The 13,952-nt window shown below is 40.6% G+C and overlaps 1 protein-coding gene across 3 annotated transcripts in view; it reads right to left on the bottom strand.

Annotated features, from left to right (window-relative positions):
- XK (X-linked Kx blood group antigen, Kell and VPS13A binding protein) overlaps positions 1-13,952 on the bottom strand; it is a 59,050-nt gene that overhangs the window by 19,183 nt on the left and 25,915 nt on the right. The window contains exon 3 of one of the 3 annotated variants that reach the window (XM_086387642.1): positions 3,803-3,849. The exons of the other annotated variants lie outside the window; for them this stretch is intronic. The gene's annotated coding sequence lies outside the window, so the exon portion shown is untranslated. The remainder of the gene's footprint in view (positions 1-3,802; positions 3,850-13,952) is intronic. 3 annotated transcript variants of the gene reach the window in all.

Raw genomic sequence — 13,952 nt, 5'->3', positions numbered from 1 at the left:
TCAAGTATATTTTGATTTTTCCTTCCCTCTTTTTTCAAATACTTTATTCCATTATCTTATTTAATGGTCTTGTTTTATATGTGCTTATGGCTATAAACCTTTTAGAAATATATAAGAAATAAAAAAAATTTTTAATGGATATATAGGGGCTTCCCTGGTAGCTTAAAGGTAAAGAATCCGCCTGTCCATACAAGAGACACTGGTTCCATCCCTGATCTGGGAAGATCCCACACGCCAAGGAGCAACTAAGGCCGTGCACCACAACTACTGAGCCTGTGCTCTAAAGCCCGGAAGCCACAACTACTGAAGCCTGTGCTCCACAACAAGAGAAGCCACCACAGTGAGAAGCCTGCACACCGCACTGAAGAGTAGCCCCTGCTTGCCACAGCTAGAGAAAAGCCCATGCAGCAGCAAAGATCCAGCACAGCCAAAATAAAGAAATAAACACAATTATTTTTTAAAAAGCCTTTGCCTTGCGAAGGTTAAAAAAAATGGATAAATAAATGGCTTGGACCTTGCAAAGAAAACGTCAGTTCTCCTGTGTATGACTGCACCTGTTCAACACGCCTGATTCTAAGCTATACCACCAGGCCTATCAATACTTTACAGAGACATGAGTGAGGAATCAGAAGGTCCTATGCTAGATTCTTCAAACGTAGGCTCTAGAAGGAAAACTGAGAGGCTACATAAGCAACATTGCCAGGCTCCAGTGAATTCAAATACAGCCTTGACATGAGGGGTGGGGAGGAGTGTGTATTTCCCCAGCAAGTAGCATTAAGTAACTTCCACCGGCTTGTGGCCACAGACTCCAGAAAAGAAAATTGGAATCCATATCCAGGCAAAAGCCAAGCCTGAATGAAAAGTCTTGGTGGTACATAGAAGCACGTTTCCTCCAGCTCATTTGGGGTGAGTTTAATTTTGGAGGAATGGATATGAACTCACCCTCAACTCCTACACACTTCATATTGTCTTACACATTGACATTCACTATTACACAATCATTTAGACCATTGTTTAGACGGCTATAGCAGTTATATATACTATACTGAGTATGGCTGAAAACGCTCTTTGGTGTAGAAAAATATAAATAAATAAATAGTTAACACCCATGTATGTGTTAGTCACTCAGTCGTGTCCAACTCTTTGCAACCCCATGGACTCCTATGTCCATGGAATTCTCTATTGGAGTGGGTTGCCATTTCCTTCTCCAGTTAATACCTCTCTCTCTCCATATATATATAAGTTATATATATATATCACTTACTGGATTTGCAATAGTCAAATTCATCTGGTATAGGTAGTTGAGAGTAATGTGGGATCCAAATCACAGATGTCTAACATGAAGTATTAATAGAAGTCTGAGAAACTTTCATACTGGAGAAGTCAATACAATACAGCTCAATCAACCTTAGGGTAAGAAGAAAACAAACTAGAGTAAATGTTTTACTGCTTTACTGATGAATAATTTATATATAAATAACTGCACATATTTAATGGGTACAGTTTGATGATTTTGGACACATGCATGTAAAATTTTCAGAAATTAAAAATAAATACAAACTTCAATTTGCCCAAAAGAAAAATATTCATATAGAATATTTAGATAGAATAGAATATAAGTTCAATAAAACAGATTTTGTTTTATTCACTGCTGTCTGGGACGGAGTATAGTGCCTGGCACACAGTGGGCCTTTAATAGTTATTTGTTGAATAAATTAATTGATAACAAGGATTTATTATCATTAAAAAAAAAAAAAAAACACTGTATCCGAGTCAGTGCTACATAGCTTTTTCATTTATCAAACCATATGCTATTAATACAAACATGTTCCAAACGGTACACCTCAATCCTTGAAGAACATTTCTAAAATGTACAGGATCTTCTCCAAAGAAAGGTATAAAAATAACAAATATAAGGCTGAAAAACACACAAGCAAAATATATTTCTGGGTGGCCCACGTTTACCAGAAAGACAGATGTCCAGAAATCTCCATTCCCTTTGGATTGTTTAACTGAGTTTCATGGCACATTTGACACATCTGTTCTGCCAGGCACTCTTACTTTGAAAGAGAAGAAATTGGATAACCAACTCTGCTCAACATATTTTCATTCTTTTTACTAAGCATTGACTAAAACAATTCAAATGAGCTTCTAAAAGGTTTAAAAATGAATAGAAAACTTTGAAATCAAAGTTTCCTAGATTCTTCGTAGATATTCATCACTTTACACACACACACACACACACACACTTCCTTTAATTAACCTTGACATTTGGATCCTGGTCCACATATGAAAGAACAACTCAGAAAATGTTACAGAAGCAAATGGTAAGAACTGCTTTGTCCATAAGTAGCTAATTCTCACCAAGTCTACAGTCATGAATTTTACTGTCTTACTTTTTCCTGAACATAGTGGACATATACCATTGTAATAACCTTGTTACACGTTTCTTTGCATTTATGTTTAATATTATCTTCCCTAGAGAAAATTCAATTTCATTCTATCCACTGAGCCCAAATTACTTTTTGGTCTCTTGAGGCATAATCAGAAATACCAGAAATAGCTTTCAACTTGAAGTCAGCATTAAAAACTACTTATCTCTGGAAATATAAAGACTGGCTATCTCAATCTTCTTCCTCAGGCTCCTACATGTGGAAAAACTGCAGAATCAGCCTTAATAAGGAAAGGCCAGCAACACCAATGACTATTACGCATATAATCATATAGCTGTGAGAGTTGGTCTGACCCTTTCTACAGGTTCCTCTTGCCCATGTTTAAATCTCCAACCCTCAGCCAATCTAAGAGTAAGGTGATCTTTAACTGCAGAGTATGTGGAAGGATTGAGTATGTCATACCTGAGAAATAAAAATGTGAATTCAGTTCAACTTTTTAAAGAAGTCTTTAGTACATCCACATACCTGTCAGCAGGCTAGGTACTATTAACTATGTGTTTAAGGCATTTAAAGGAGAAGGCAATGACACCCCACTCTAGTACTCTTGCCTGGAAAATCCCATGGACAGAGGAGCCTGGTAGGCTGCAGTCCATGAAGTTGCTAAGAGTCGGACACGACTGAGCGACTTCACTTTCACTTTTCACTTTCATGTATTGCAGAAGGAAATGGCAACCCACTCCAGTGTTCTTGCCTGGACAATCCCAGGGAAGGGGGAGCCTGGTGGGCTGCCGTCTATGGGGTCGCACAGAGTCAGACACAACTGAAGCGACTTAGCAGCAGCAAGGCATTTAAAAAAAGGTGTTTGTAGTAACAGATGAAGGACACTATTATTTTTCTCAAATTAAAGTTCCCATTTTGAGATAGTTTTTAAAGTAGACATACAAAAGTTGGTTATTTGAAAAGATCAACAAAATTGATAAACTCCTAGATGGACTGATTAAGAAACAAAAGATACAAAATGAATTATGAATATCAGAAACGAGGAAATAGCATTACAGTCCTACAAACATTAAATCATATAAGAGAATATTACTAACAATAGTTGCCAATAAATTCAGCAACGTAGGTGCAATGGACAAATTGGTAGAAAAATACAACATACCAAAAGTGACACATGATGAAGTTAAAAATCTGAATAGCTATCTGCCCATTAAAGAAATTAAATTACTAATAAATCTTTTCCACAAAGAAAAAATTCATTCATCATTGTTTTGCATCAAGACCAGAGAAGGTGCTGAAATACCTAATCCAAGCTCACCTTATTCACTTTTTGAAAAGTTACAAATTTTATTAAAATCCATTAAAGCTACCAGTGCTATACAAAAAAAAAAAGAAAAGCAGGCACATACCCTTTGTGGACTTGCTGTCTAGTGCAGTGATCCTAAAGGAGGACCCTCTATAAGTAAACAATAAAGCATAGTAATTAACCTCCATGGGTAAAAATATAGCAAATTAACCTCTAATAAGCATTTCACCAAGGGCCTGCACCACATACTAACATTTTAAGCTTATCTTGTTTAATTTTCACAACAATCTTGTGAAACCTGTGTTGACAGATGCAGTTGACAGATGAAGAGCCAAAAGGCCTGTGAGGTGAGACTGGTCACACAGCTATTCGGTGGCAGAACAGGCCATCAGCCCAGACCTTAGACCAAGCACATTTAAACAAAGTAACAGCTGTGTTCTGCTAACAGGCTGCCTAGAATGAGCGTGCCTCCTGAATTTCCCAGCCACTGATGTCCCAGAGCTGCAGAGAAACCACCAGCAAGAACGTAACACTATATATACACTTTGGGTGCAGGTCTTCCCAACCCCCCACTGCCCAACAGTGTCTACCTATGTGTCTCAGTCATCTACATTTCTCAATGAGCTCCCATATTTCTTCATGGAATATGAAGAAGCAAAAAAGGAAGGAGAGAGGAAAAAAAGAAAAAGGAAGTGAAAAGAGAGAGAAGGCATAAAAAAGCATTAAAAAAAAACCAAAACATTTCAGGGACTTCCCTGATGGTCCAGTGGTTAGGATTCTGCACCTCTACTGCAGGGGGCATGGGTCTGATCCCTGGTTGGGGAATTAAGATACTACATGCTGTGCAGAGTGGGAAAAAGCAACATTTCCAAGCACTTTCGTATCTATCATCTGCCTTATCTTCCTACTCTCTTGAGGAGGTAGGCAAGGCAGTCATTCTGTTTTATAGAAAGGGAACGTACGACGTAGGAAGCCATGTAAATCAAAAGGAGGATGGAGAAACGGTGTGAGTCAGACAGGACAGGAGAACAGAGGTTGGCAATCTAAACCCTATTTTTGTACAGTATGAGAGTTAATAGTGCTTTGAACACTGTTAAAGGGTTATAAAAACAGACAAAAACCAAGAAGACTATGTGACACTGACCATTTATTGTTTAGTCGCTCAGTCATGTCTGACTCTTGAGACCCCATGGACTATAGCCCACCAGGCTCCTCTATCCAAGGGATTTCTCAGGTAAGAATACTGGAGTGGGTTGCCATTTCCTTTTCCAGGGGATCTTCCTGACCCCTGGATCGAACCCGCATCTCCTGCATTGGCATGTGGATTCTTTACTGTTAATTGAAAACATTTATTATCTATCTCTTAGAAAATTGTTCCCTGCAATAGAATACTTAGCCACAAGAAAGAACAAACTAGCACTACATTCATCAGCATGTCAGCATGTATACTTCTTGAAATACTATGTTGAGCAAACAATGCAAGTTACATGATATCTACAGTATGATAAAGTTTAAAGACCTACAAAACAATACATAATAGTCATAGAGACAGTGTAAATGCAGTTAAGTTATAAATCATGCATGAGAATGATAAACTCTGAAATTATGACAAGGAAGCATCATGGGGTGCCCCAATTGTACTAGTATTATTTTATTTTTTAAACAGAAAAAAAAATTCTGAAGCAAACATGTCATGTGAATCATCATTGCCTACAAGTGCCTACTCAAGATCGTCATGTTTAACGTCAGTTGTTCAAGCCTCATACCTTCTTCCAACCAGGAAATTTCTCCAACCCTATATCCAGAGCCTATCTTATGGTTGTTATTCAATAAAGCAGACAAGTAGGTACATGGGTGTTATAATATTCTTTACTCCTGTCTACATGCACAAAGAAAAGATATCTGCAGCTAATAAGTGGGTGTGTATTACAGATATTGTGTATGGTTTTCAGCAAGGCCTCCAGAAAAAGCCCCATAAAACAGAAGAAGCCCACTCATGACGTCCTTGTGGACAAGTTAGAGAAAATGCATATGCTACTACGAGTGCAGTGCAAATGGATTTTCAATCAGATATGCAATCTCTACTCATATGCTTTACTACTTCCTTCCAGGCCAAAGGGCAATTGTCAAGGAGTGCACAGGGCTGTAGCTTTGGGGCTGTCCTAGCCTCATTGTCTTGTCAACTGCTGCATGAAGACATAAACTTATAGCCAGGACAAAACTGGGAAGACAAAAGAAGCATGATTCACAATTATCTGAACAGACTGATATCCTGGGCTTGAATCCAAGAAAAGGAAATAGAACAAGAAAAAAATATATATCAAACCCTAACTTTATATATGTAAAATTATATTGAGCAAGTACAAGATGGGTAAATCTTGATTTAGCTGCTCTCAGTATGGAAAAAGAACTAGGACAATTTATCAGATCATCTATCAGTATAAACCAATTGTGTGATTGAGCTCTCCCAAAAGCTACATTTGGGCACATCAATCAAATCACAGAGTTCAGATTAAAGCAAAAATAAAATAAAACACAGTTTCACTGCTATAAGCTCATCATATATGCCTACAATGTCACATGCAGTTATGAATGCCATGTGTTAAGAGTGACAAGTCAGATGAACCAGACTATATTTCAGGTAGAGACCTTGATGGCTACCAAGCATGCCATTAGAGAAATGACTGGAGAGTTTGGAGAACAGAAAAGAAAAGGAAGACAGGACACTTGTGAAAATGTGAAGACCTGCCATGTTGTAAGGGAAGTAGTTGTGTTAGCGTTGCTTCAGCAGGGAAAAATCAGGTCTAACCAACAGGCTAAAAATTAAAAGAGGCTAATTTCCATATAATACAAGTGAAAATGCTCTACTGAGTAGTGTCAACTTAGTGGCGTATTATCATGAAAGGGATTTCATTTTCTCTCCTGATCTCCTCTCGATTGTGCTAAGTGGAAACAGAATCTGGAAGAAGTGACAATGTCCCAGTTCTGAGCCTAGACCACAAGAGGCTGCACACTCTTTGACTCTCTCAGAGCCCTGCCACCACCAGGCCAGCCTGCTCAGGAAGTAAACACATGGAAGAGAGCCATTCCAAGTGCTGCCATCCTAGACCGATTATTCCCATTGACCCCCAGACTGCATGTGAATTCATGGGCAAGCTTACTCAACATCAGCCTAGCCAAGCCCAGACCAGAACTGCCCAGTGGACCTGTAGACTACTGAGCAACAATAAATGCTAACTGTTTAAACCACTAAGTCTTGGGTAGTTTGTTATTCACAATAGCTAGCTGATACAGTGGAGACCTTTTGTCCCCTTTCCAGGCATATTACTCCATAGTCCCTCCTTGCCCCAGGCTATTCCCTCAAGTGGCCCTCCATCAGAAACCTACAACAAGCTCTGAAATCAAATGAATCCTCTATTTTCCCTCATCCAGCTAAGAATCCCTGGGGCACAATTTCAGCCTATCTCTTATACAAACCTCTGTATTCCTACCCCTCTACTCTTTCACAGCCTCCATCAGAACGTGTGCCCTTGAAGAACTTAACTTCCTTTTCCACAGCTGCACATGCCTGGCCCACTTTGACTGAAAAGACCACCTCCATTCAGATGACAGCACTAATGGCAGAGCCTGAGACAAGCATCTGGATGCAGGCAGTTCACTGGGAGGGGAGCCTAGGAAACAGAGCGAAGGAGGGAAGGAAGTAAGGCTCATAAAGACTACATAACACTGTCAAGCTGGTTACCACTGTGGCCCATGGACATCATTTCCACTGGGGATCCACCATATGTATTGGATCCCAAATTATTCATCTTAAGGACAGAGGCCAAAGCTTTATTCATTCACTACCATCTTCCTTAGTTTGCAGGTGGCCCAACAAGCATTACCTTGCCCACACTTTGCAGCACTAACTGAACTGTGTTCCATGGCATAGAAGAAAATCCTAAGACAGAAAAGAAGAAAAATACCTCTCATGGTGTGCTGGGACACAGGCTGGACAGGGGATGGTAGCAATGTCCATGGAACTTTTCACCACAGCTATGCTAAAATCAAAAGGGCCAAGGACAAGTGGCTCAGAGTACAGAAGAGCCTGTTACAGGCCCTACATTCAGCTCTCCAGGCTATGAGTCCATTCATTTCTCCTGACTAAACCCATCAACTCCATGAGCTCTCTCCTTTCAGATATCCCACAGATACTTTCAATGACAGAAACTGAGAAGAGTCTGGAGCACACCCATGGATCCAAACTCTAGTTGCATTTGCTGATAGCAGCAGCATGGGCTCCCTCAACTGTGAGTGGGTTAGCCAGTGGATGAGACTCTGAAGGCCCCTGCCAGGCTCTGGAAGCAATTCTTCCTGAATTGGGACATGAATTAGAGAGATGGTCACATCCATAAAGAAGAGGTGGAGCTCAGGATTGGGCACTGCCCTTTCCCCATGTTGGGGGCAATGCACCTCCTGTGGTGGTCATGGGCCTGTCGCTTGCTGGCTCCAAGATCCAGGCTATCAGGTCACAGATACCTGTCAAAATGCATCGTCCAGCAGAGGTTCAACTGTCGCTCCTCCCCCCACACACACACAATGCAATAAAAGTCTTGCTTCCAATTACACACTTCTTTCAATATTCCTGCTCAACATTCCTTTGTTTTCTTTTGAATTCGTTTTAACATCTGTAAATTCCCTCATGAATAATAAAATCTTTTAATGTGTCCATATCTATATGAGTGACAAGATTTCATTCTTTTTGAAAAATATCTTTTAACCGCTTTGGAGCTCACAGTGAGATGCCCAACAGACTCACCTGTCAGAGCCAGGTAAACACTGTTCATGGAGAAGTGCGCCTGGTGTGTGGTGAAAGCCCAGGTGTGTCTTTTCTTATCTCTCCTGGGTGAAGCCAGAACACCAACAAAACTATGTGGACTCTGTGTTCTTCTAATTTAAAACTGCCTCTCTACTAATGTTTTATTTCGGTTTATTTTTGGCTGTTAAGTTATTCCCTATCATTGGCAGAAATGGATGGGGATTTGGTATGAGGATCTGACCATCCAGAGCTCTCTCTAAATGGGTTCATGGTCTATAGATATTCAAGTCTATATGATTCAGGTCCCTGCCCACAAAAGAGAATCTGGTTTGTCAGCCTTTTTATTTTTAGTCCATTTTTTATCTCAAATCAATTCAAAATGTCATGCCCTTTGGGAAGAAAACAGCTATTTGAAATCTGGACTAGGGAGATTTTCTGCTTGTGTTTACACTTAACCCATGACTGAAATTGTAGAACTGAAGCTATGTCTCTGTGGCTATATGTACTTGTGTCTATAGTTCAGAAATTCCTTCATCTCTGATTATGTGAGGATGTAATGTGTTCCTACCTTTGGATACATGTCAATGTTCATCGCAGCACTGTTTACAACAGCCAAGGAAGCAACCTAAATGTCCACTGACAGAGGAATGGATAAAGAAGATGTGGCATATATATACAATTGAATATTACTAAGCCATTAAAAAGAATGAAATAATGCCATTTGCAGCAATATGGACAGACCTACAGTGTCATACTGTAAGTCAGACAGAGAAGGAGAAATATTGTATGACTTCCCTTTTATGTGGAATCTAAAAAGAAACGATACAAATGAATTTACTTATAAAACAGAAAGACTCATAGACTTAGAAAATGAACTTATGGTTGCCAGTGGTGGGGGGTAAGTGATATGAAGTTTGGGAAGGTCATGTACACACTGCCATATTCAACATGGATAACCAACAAGGACCTATGGTATAGCACATGGAACTCTACTCAATGTTTGGTGCCAGCCTGGATGGGAGGGAGGTTTGGGGGAAAATGGATAAATGTATATGTATGGCTGAGTCCCTTCACTGTTTACCTAAAACTACCATAACATTGTTAATCGGCTATATCCCAATACAAAAAAAAAAAAAAAAAGTTTAAAATTTGAAAAAAAATACAGGACCTCTATTCTGATTGGCATATCTAAATAAATAAGTGCTTATATAGACTGAATATAACTAAAATTTCCTACAATATAAAAATGAACTACTAATACTTTAAAAGTGCTAGATTTTAAAATATTTTAAAAGTTCAAATTGACATAATTCATGTTAATCTTTGACTATGATGACAAGTATAATATTTTGGTTTTAATGACAAATAGGTCTTCTCTGAGTCATCAGTGTTAATTATAATACAAGCATACATTTTTAAGCCTCTTGGGTATATTTTTCCTAAATATGTAAAGGTTTATGATCAAAAGAACTAGAATTACTCCTACTGAAGGTCTAAGATTATAGGAAAAAAAATCAATTTATATTCAAGCAAATAGAATGAGTCACTGTTCTGATAAACCTGTATTTTCCACAGTAATGAGATTTTGGAGTATGTTCTGTTGAAGAACATTTCTAAAATCTTTAGACAACTGAAGGCTCTGCAGTGATATTATGAGATAATTAATAGAAATTCAATGGATGCCTAGAAAATGTCTCAGAAAGAATACTAAAACATTGATTGTTAAGCATGATTTGAGTTGATATACTTTTGCTACACTACAGAGGCTGTATCTTTGGATTTGTAAATGAGTATGTTCATTTCTGCCAGGATGTGAAACTACAGAAAGGAATTGCATGGCTGAATAAAGCTGGCTTAAATGTATGCAAAAGCTCTGCTAAAATGACAGAAATTTACAATGATCCACCCCCTGGTTTTCTCCATGAAATACCTGTGACTGCTTAAAAGTTATAATTTATGTAAATGAGACTCTACAAGAATAAGTCTCCACTATGAGTCTGAAGATAATGAGACATTTTAAAAATTAAGGGCAGAAAAAGTGTTTTTGGGCTGAAGTAAAATGACTTGTTCCAGAATGGGAAAGAGGAAGTATGGTGAAGGAAAAAAAACTGAATGAATACAGAAAGCATTAAGTTTGTGGAAGAATCTGAAAAGTAACACAAATCTGTGTTAAACTTTGCCAAATCTGGCTCAGTTTATGGGTTTACTTGTAAGTTTGTCAAAAAGAGATTGTGGATCCTTTAGAATCAAATAATACATTGTAGCAAATCTAGAATTTATTTGCTCTCTGTGAAAATGAGAGTTTTCTTGGAGTATTGGTCTGCTCCTAATAAGAGATTGTAAAAGGTTACTCTGCACCTGTTATTAGTTTCCTATGGCTCCTGTGATAACAAATTATCACAAACTTGGTGGCCTAAAACAACACACCTTTATTCTCTTACAGCTTTTGGGGCCAGGAGTCTCAAATTAGTTTCTCTGGGTTAAAATCAAGGTGCCAATAAGGGCCATGGTCCCTCCAGAGGCCCTAGAGAAGAATCCATTTCCTTGACTTTCTAGCTTGCATTCCTTGCCTAGTGGCCCCATCCTCCATCTTCAAAGCAAGCATATAGCATCTTTCTCCAGTCCTCACATTATCATCTCACTCTGTAATCAAATCTCTTCCTGACTCTCTCTTATAAAGACATTTGTCAAATGTGAGCTGTGTATCAGTCATGAATTATAGGACTTCCTATCAGTTCATAAGGAATTAGAATAAGAAAAACAGATAATATTGACTGTACACTGAAGATAGTATGAGAAGCCCTGTACTATAATACATCATTAAAAGAGAAAATTGATCCTTATGAACACTGTGAACTTAGAATTAATTTGTGGTGTGAGTAACAAGTTCAAGTCTCTATAGTGTCCAGACTATAGTGGCCACTATGAGTAAAGTGGGTGAGACATGAAATGCAAAAGAGAAAAGTGGCAAACCAAAGGCCAACCTTAATAGGATAGTATCTTGTATCTGCAGCTGACTGCAACCACATGGACACCCAGACATTTTGATTTCACAAAAGAAGTCAGAAATCCAGATACTTAGGTTAAAAGTTTGTGATTCTAACTGTCAGCATTTATGAATTTTCTTTTAAGATGTCTGCGGAGGACTAACAAACACCATCCAGATTAGGTTTGTGAGCTGCCACTTTGCAATTTATACTTTAGGAAAGAATGTATTCAGTTCAGTTCAGTTGCTCAGTAGTGTCTGACTCTGTGACCCCATGAATGGCAGCATGCCAGGCCTCCCTGTCCATCACCAACTTCCAGAGTTCACTCAGATTCACGTCCATTGAGTCAGTGATGCCATCCAGCCATCTCATCCTCTGTCGTCCCCTTCTCCTCCTGCCCCCAATCCCTCCCAGCATCAGAGTCTTTTCCAATGAGTCAACTCTTCACATGAGGTGGCCAAAGTACTGGAGTTTCAGCTTTAGCATCATTCCTTCCAAAGAAATCCCAGGGCTGATCTCCTTCAGAATGGACTGGTTGGATCTCCTTGCAGTCCAAGGGACTCTCAAGAGTCTTCTCCAACACCACAGTTCAAAAGCATCAATTCTTCGGTGCTCAGCTTTCTTCACAGTCCAATTCTCACATCCATACATGACCACTGGAAAAACCATAGCCTTGACTAGACGAACCTTTGTTGGCAAAGTAATGTCTCTGCTTTTCAATGTGCTATCTAGGTTGGTCATAACTTTCCTTCCAAGGAGTAAAGAATGTATTAGAGATTACTAAATGGTCCCTCATTTAGAGATTCTATTATGGGGATCTAGAGACCTATTCTAAGAGTTACAGCTACATGACTGCAGGACCTGTCAGATTCAGGGACGAGGGGAGCCTGGGCCCTCAAAACACCTCTTCTCAGAGGCTGTCTTCAGAGGGAGGCCAGCCTTATTCCCAGGCCTTGTGTTCACGCCAACAGCAATCTGACATCACTCTCCAAGGTCTTTCCAGGCTGGACTCTTGGGCTCATGTCATCTCACAAGTGATGTTTTCACCTGTGCTGACCTGTGTCTGGTGTCTGACCCTGGCCTGCCCTGACACCGCTTTTGATCACAGACCTGGTTTGGCACGCACGCCCTCCCCAGCCCTTGTTCCCACTCACACTGGTTTTAGTTTTCCCACTCCCAACAGGGCACTGGTTGTCACTGGTCTCTGCAGGGCTCAAGTTAGAACAAATCCTCCCTCACCAGTCCCCTTCTGTCTTTTCAAAATGCACAAAAAGCCTAACCTTGGGTGACTCATGCTTTCCCAAGGGCAGTGGTTCTCAGCCTCTGCCTGCCTTCCTCCCCTGGTGGAGGACCCCTGGTCCTGGGGAGGAGAGGGGTGTGGCAGGGTGCGTCAGTTAGACAGAGGATAAGCTGCCCGGGGCCCCCATGTCTGCTTTGAACCCACAGGCACAGCTGGAACACGATTCTTAAAGCAACAGTGGTACAGCTCTGCCTGATTCTCCCCTGTCCACGTGACTCTGCACATGGCCTGCCCACATGAGGTCAGAAAAGCTCAACCTCCAAACCTAGTCATCAAACAGAGTCTAAAGAGCCCAGGAAGCCTGGCTCCCTGCAGGCATCACAGGGCCACTAGTGCTGACACAGCATGGACTGTAAGGTGACCCTGAACACACAGACCTGCTAACCTGACACAGTTTATCCACCTACTATGACTTCTCTGGTCCTCAATGGATCCTCTGGTGTGACTTCCAGTGAGGTATCCTGGAGACCAGGTCTCATGCTACAACAAGTCATGGTGTGACTTCCAGTGAGGTATCCTGGAGACTACATTCAGTGTTAAACATGCCACAGCCATAAGCCAAAATCAACCACTTTCAGCAACCATACAACTATTTAACCAACCTGGCAGGATGTGAGTACGATGCTTGATTCCCTGGCACCACCCGCCCTGGAGGCACTCCCTGTTGTCTGAAAGTCAGTGGAAGATGAGGTACCATGCCCTGGACATAAAGATGCTCCACTTCAGGGATAGGGTGGCATGGCTGGTGTCCTCATGTGACCAGCTGAAGGACACTCTCCACCTGCCATCGCTGGGGAGAAGCCTGCTGGCCACTCAAATAAGCAGGAGGGTAAGAGGGAGGCTTGCCTGAGTCCAGAAGGGCTTTATGGCTCTTGTAATGATCCACAAATTTGTGCGGTGAACATCTTGACAGTGAGGCATCTGGTTGAAGGAGCACCAGGTGTTAAGAAAGGTTTCTTGGATTAAACAAGCACCCGCTCCACCGAGCTGTACGCACACCCAACATGGTTACTCTCAGACACTCCTGAGAAGCCAGCAAAGGCTAAGCCAGTGCCAAGCTTCCATCAGTGGAGGAAGGAGGGAGATAGAGGGTGTCACTAGACAGAGGGGAGCAGAGAGGGAACCAAGGTGAGGACTGTGTGGTTCCTGGATGTAGCCCTGGCTTCCT

This window comes from Bos grunniens, chromosome X, assembly GCF_055505025.1.
Source record: "Bos grunniens cultivar Pamir isolate PY7600 chromosome X, Bosgru_T2T1.0, whole genome shotgun sequence".
Lineage (NCBI taxonomy): Eukaryota > Metazoa > Chordata > Mammalia > Artiodactyla > Bovidae > Bos > Bos grunniens.
The sequence above is the reverse complement of the archived record's forward strand: the minus strand, read 5'-3'. Positions and strand labels throughout refer to the sequence as shown.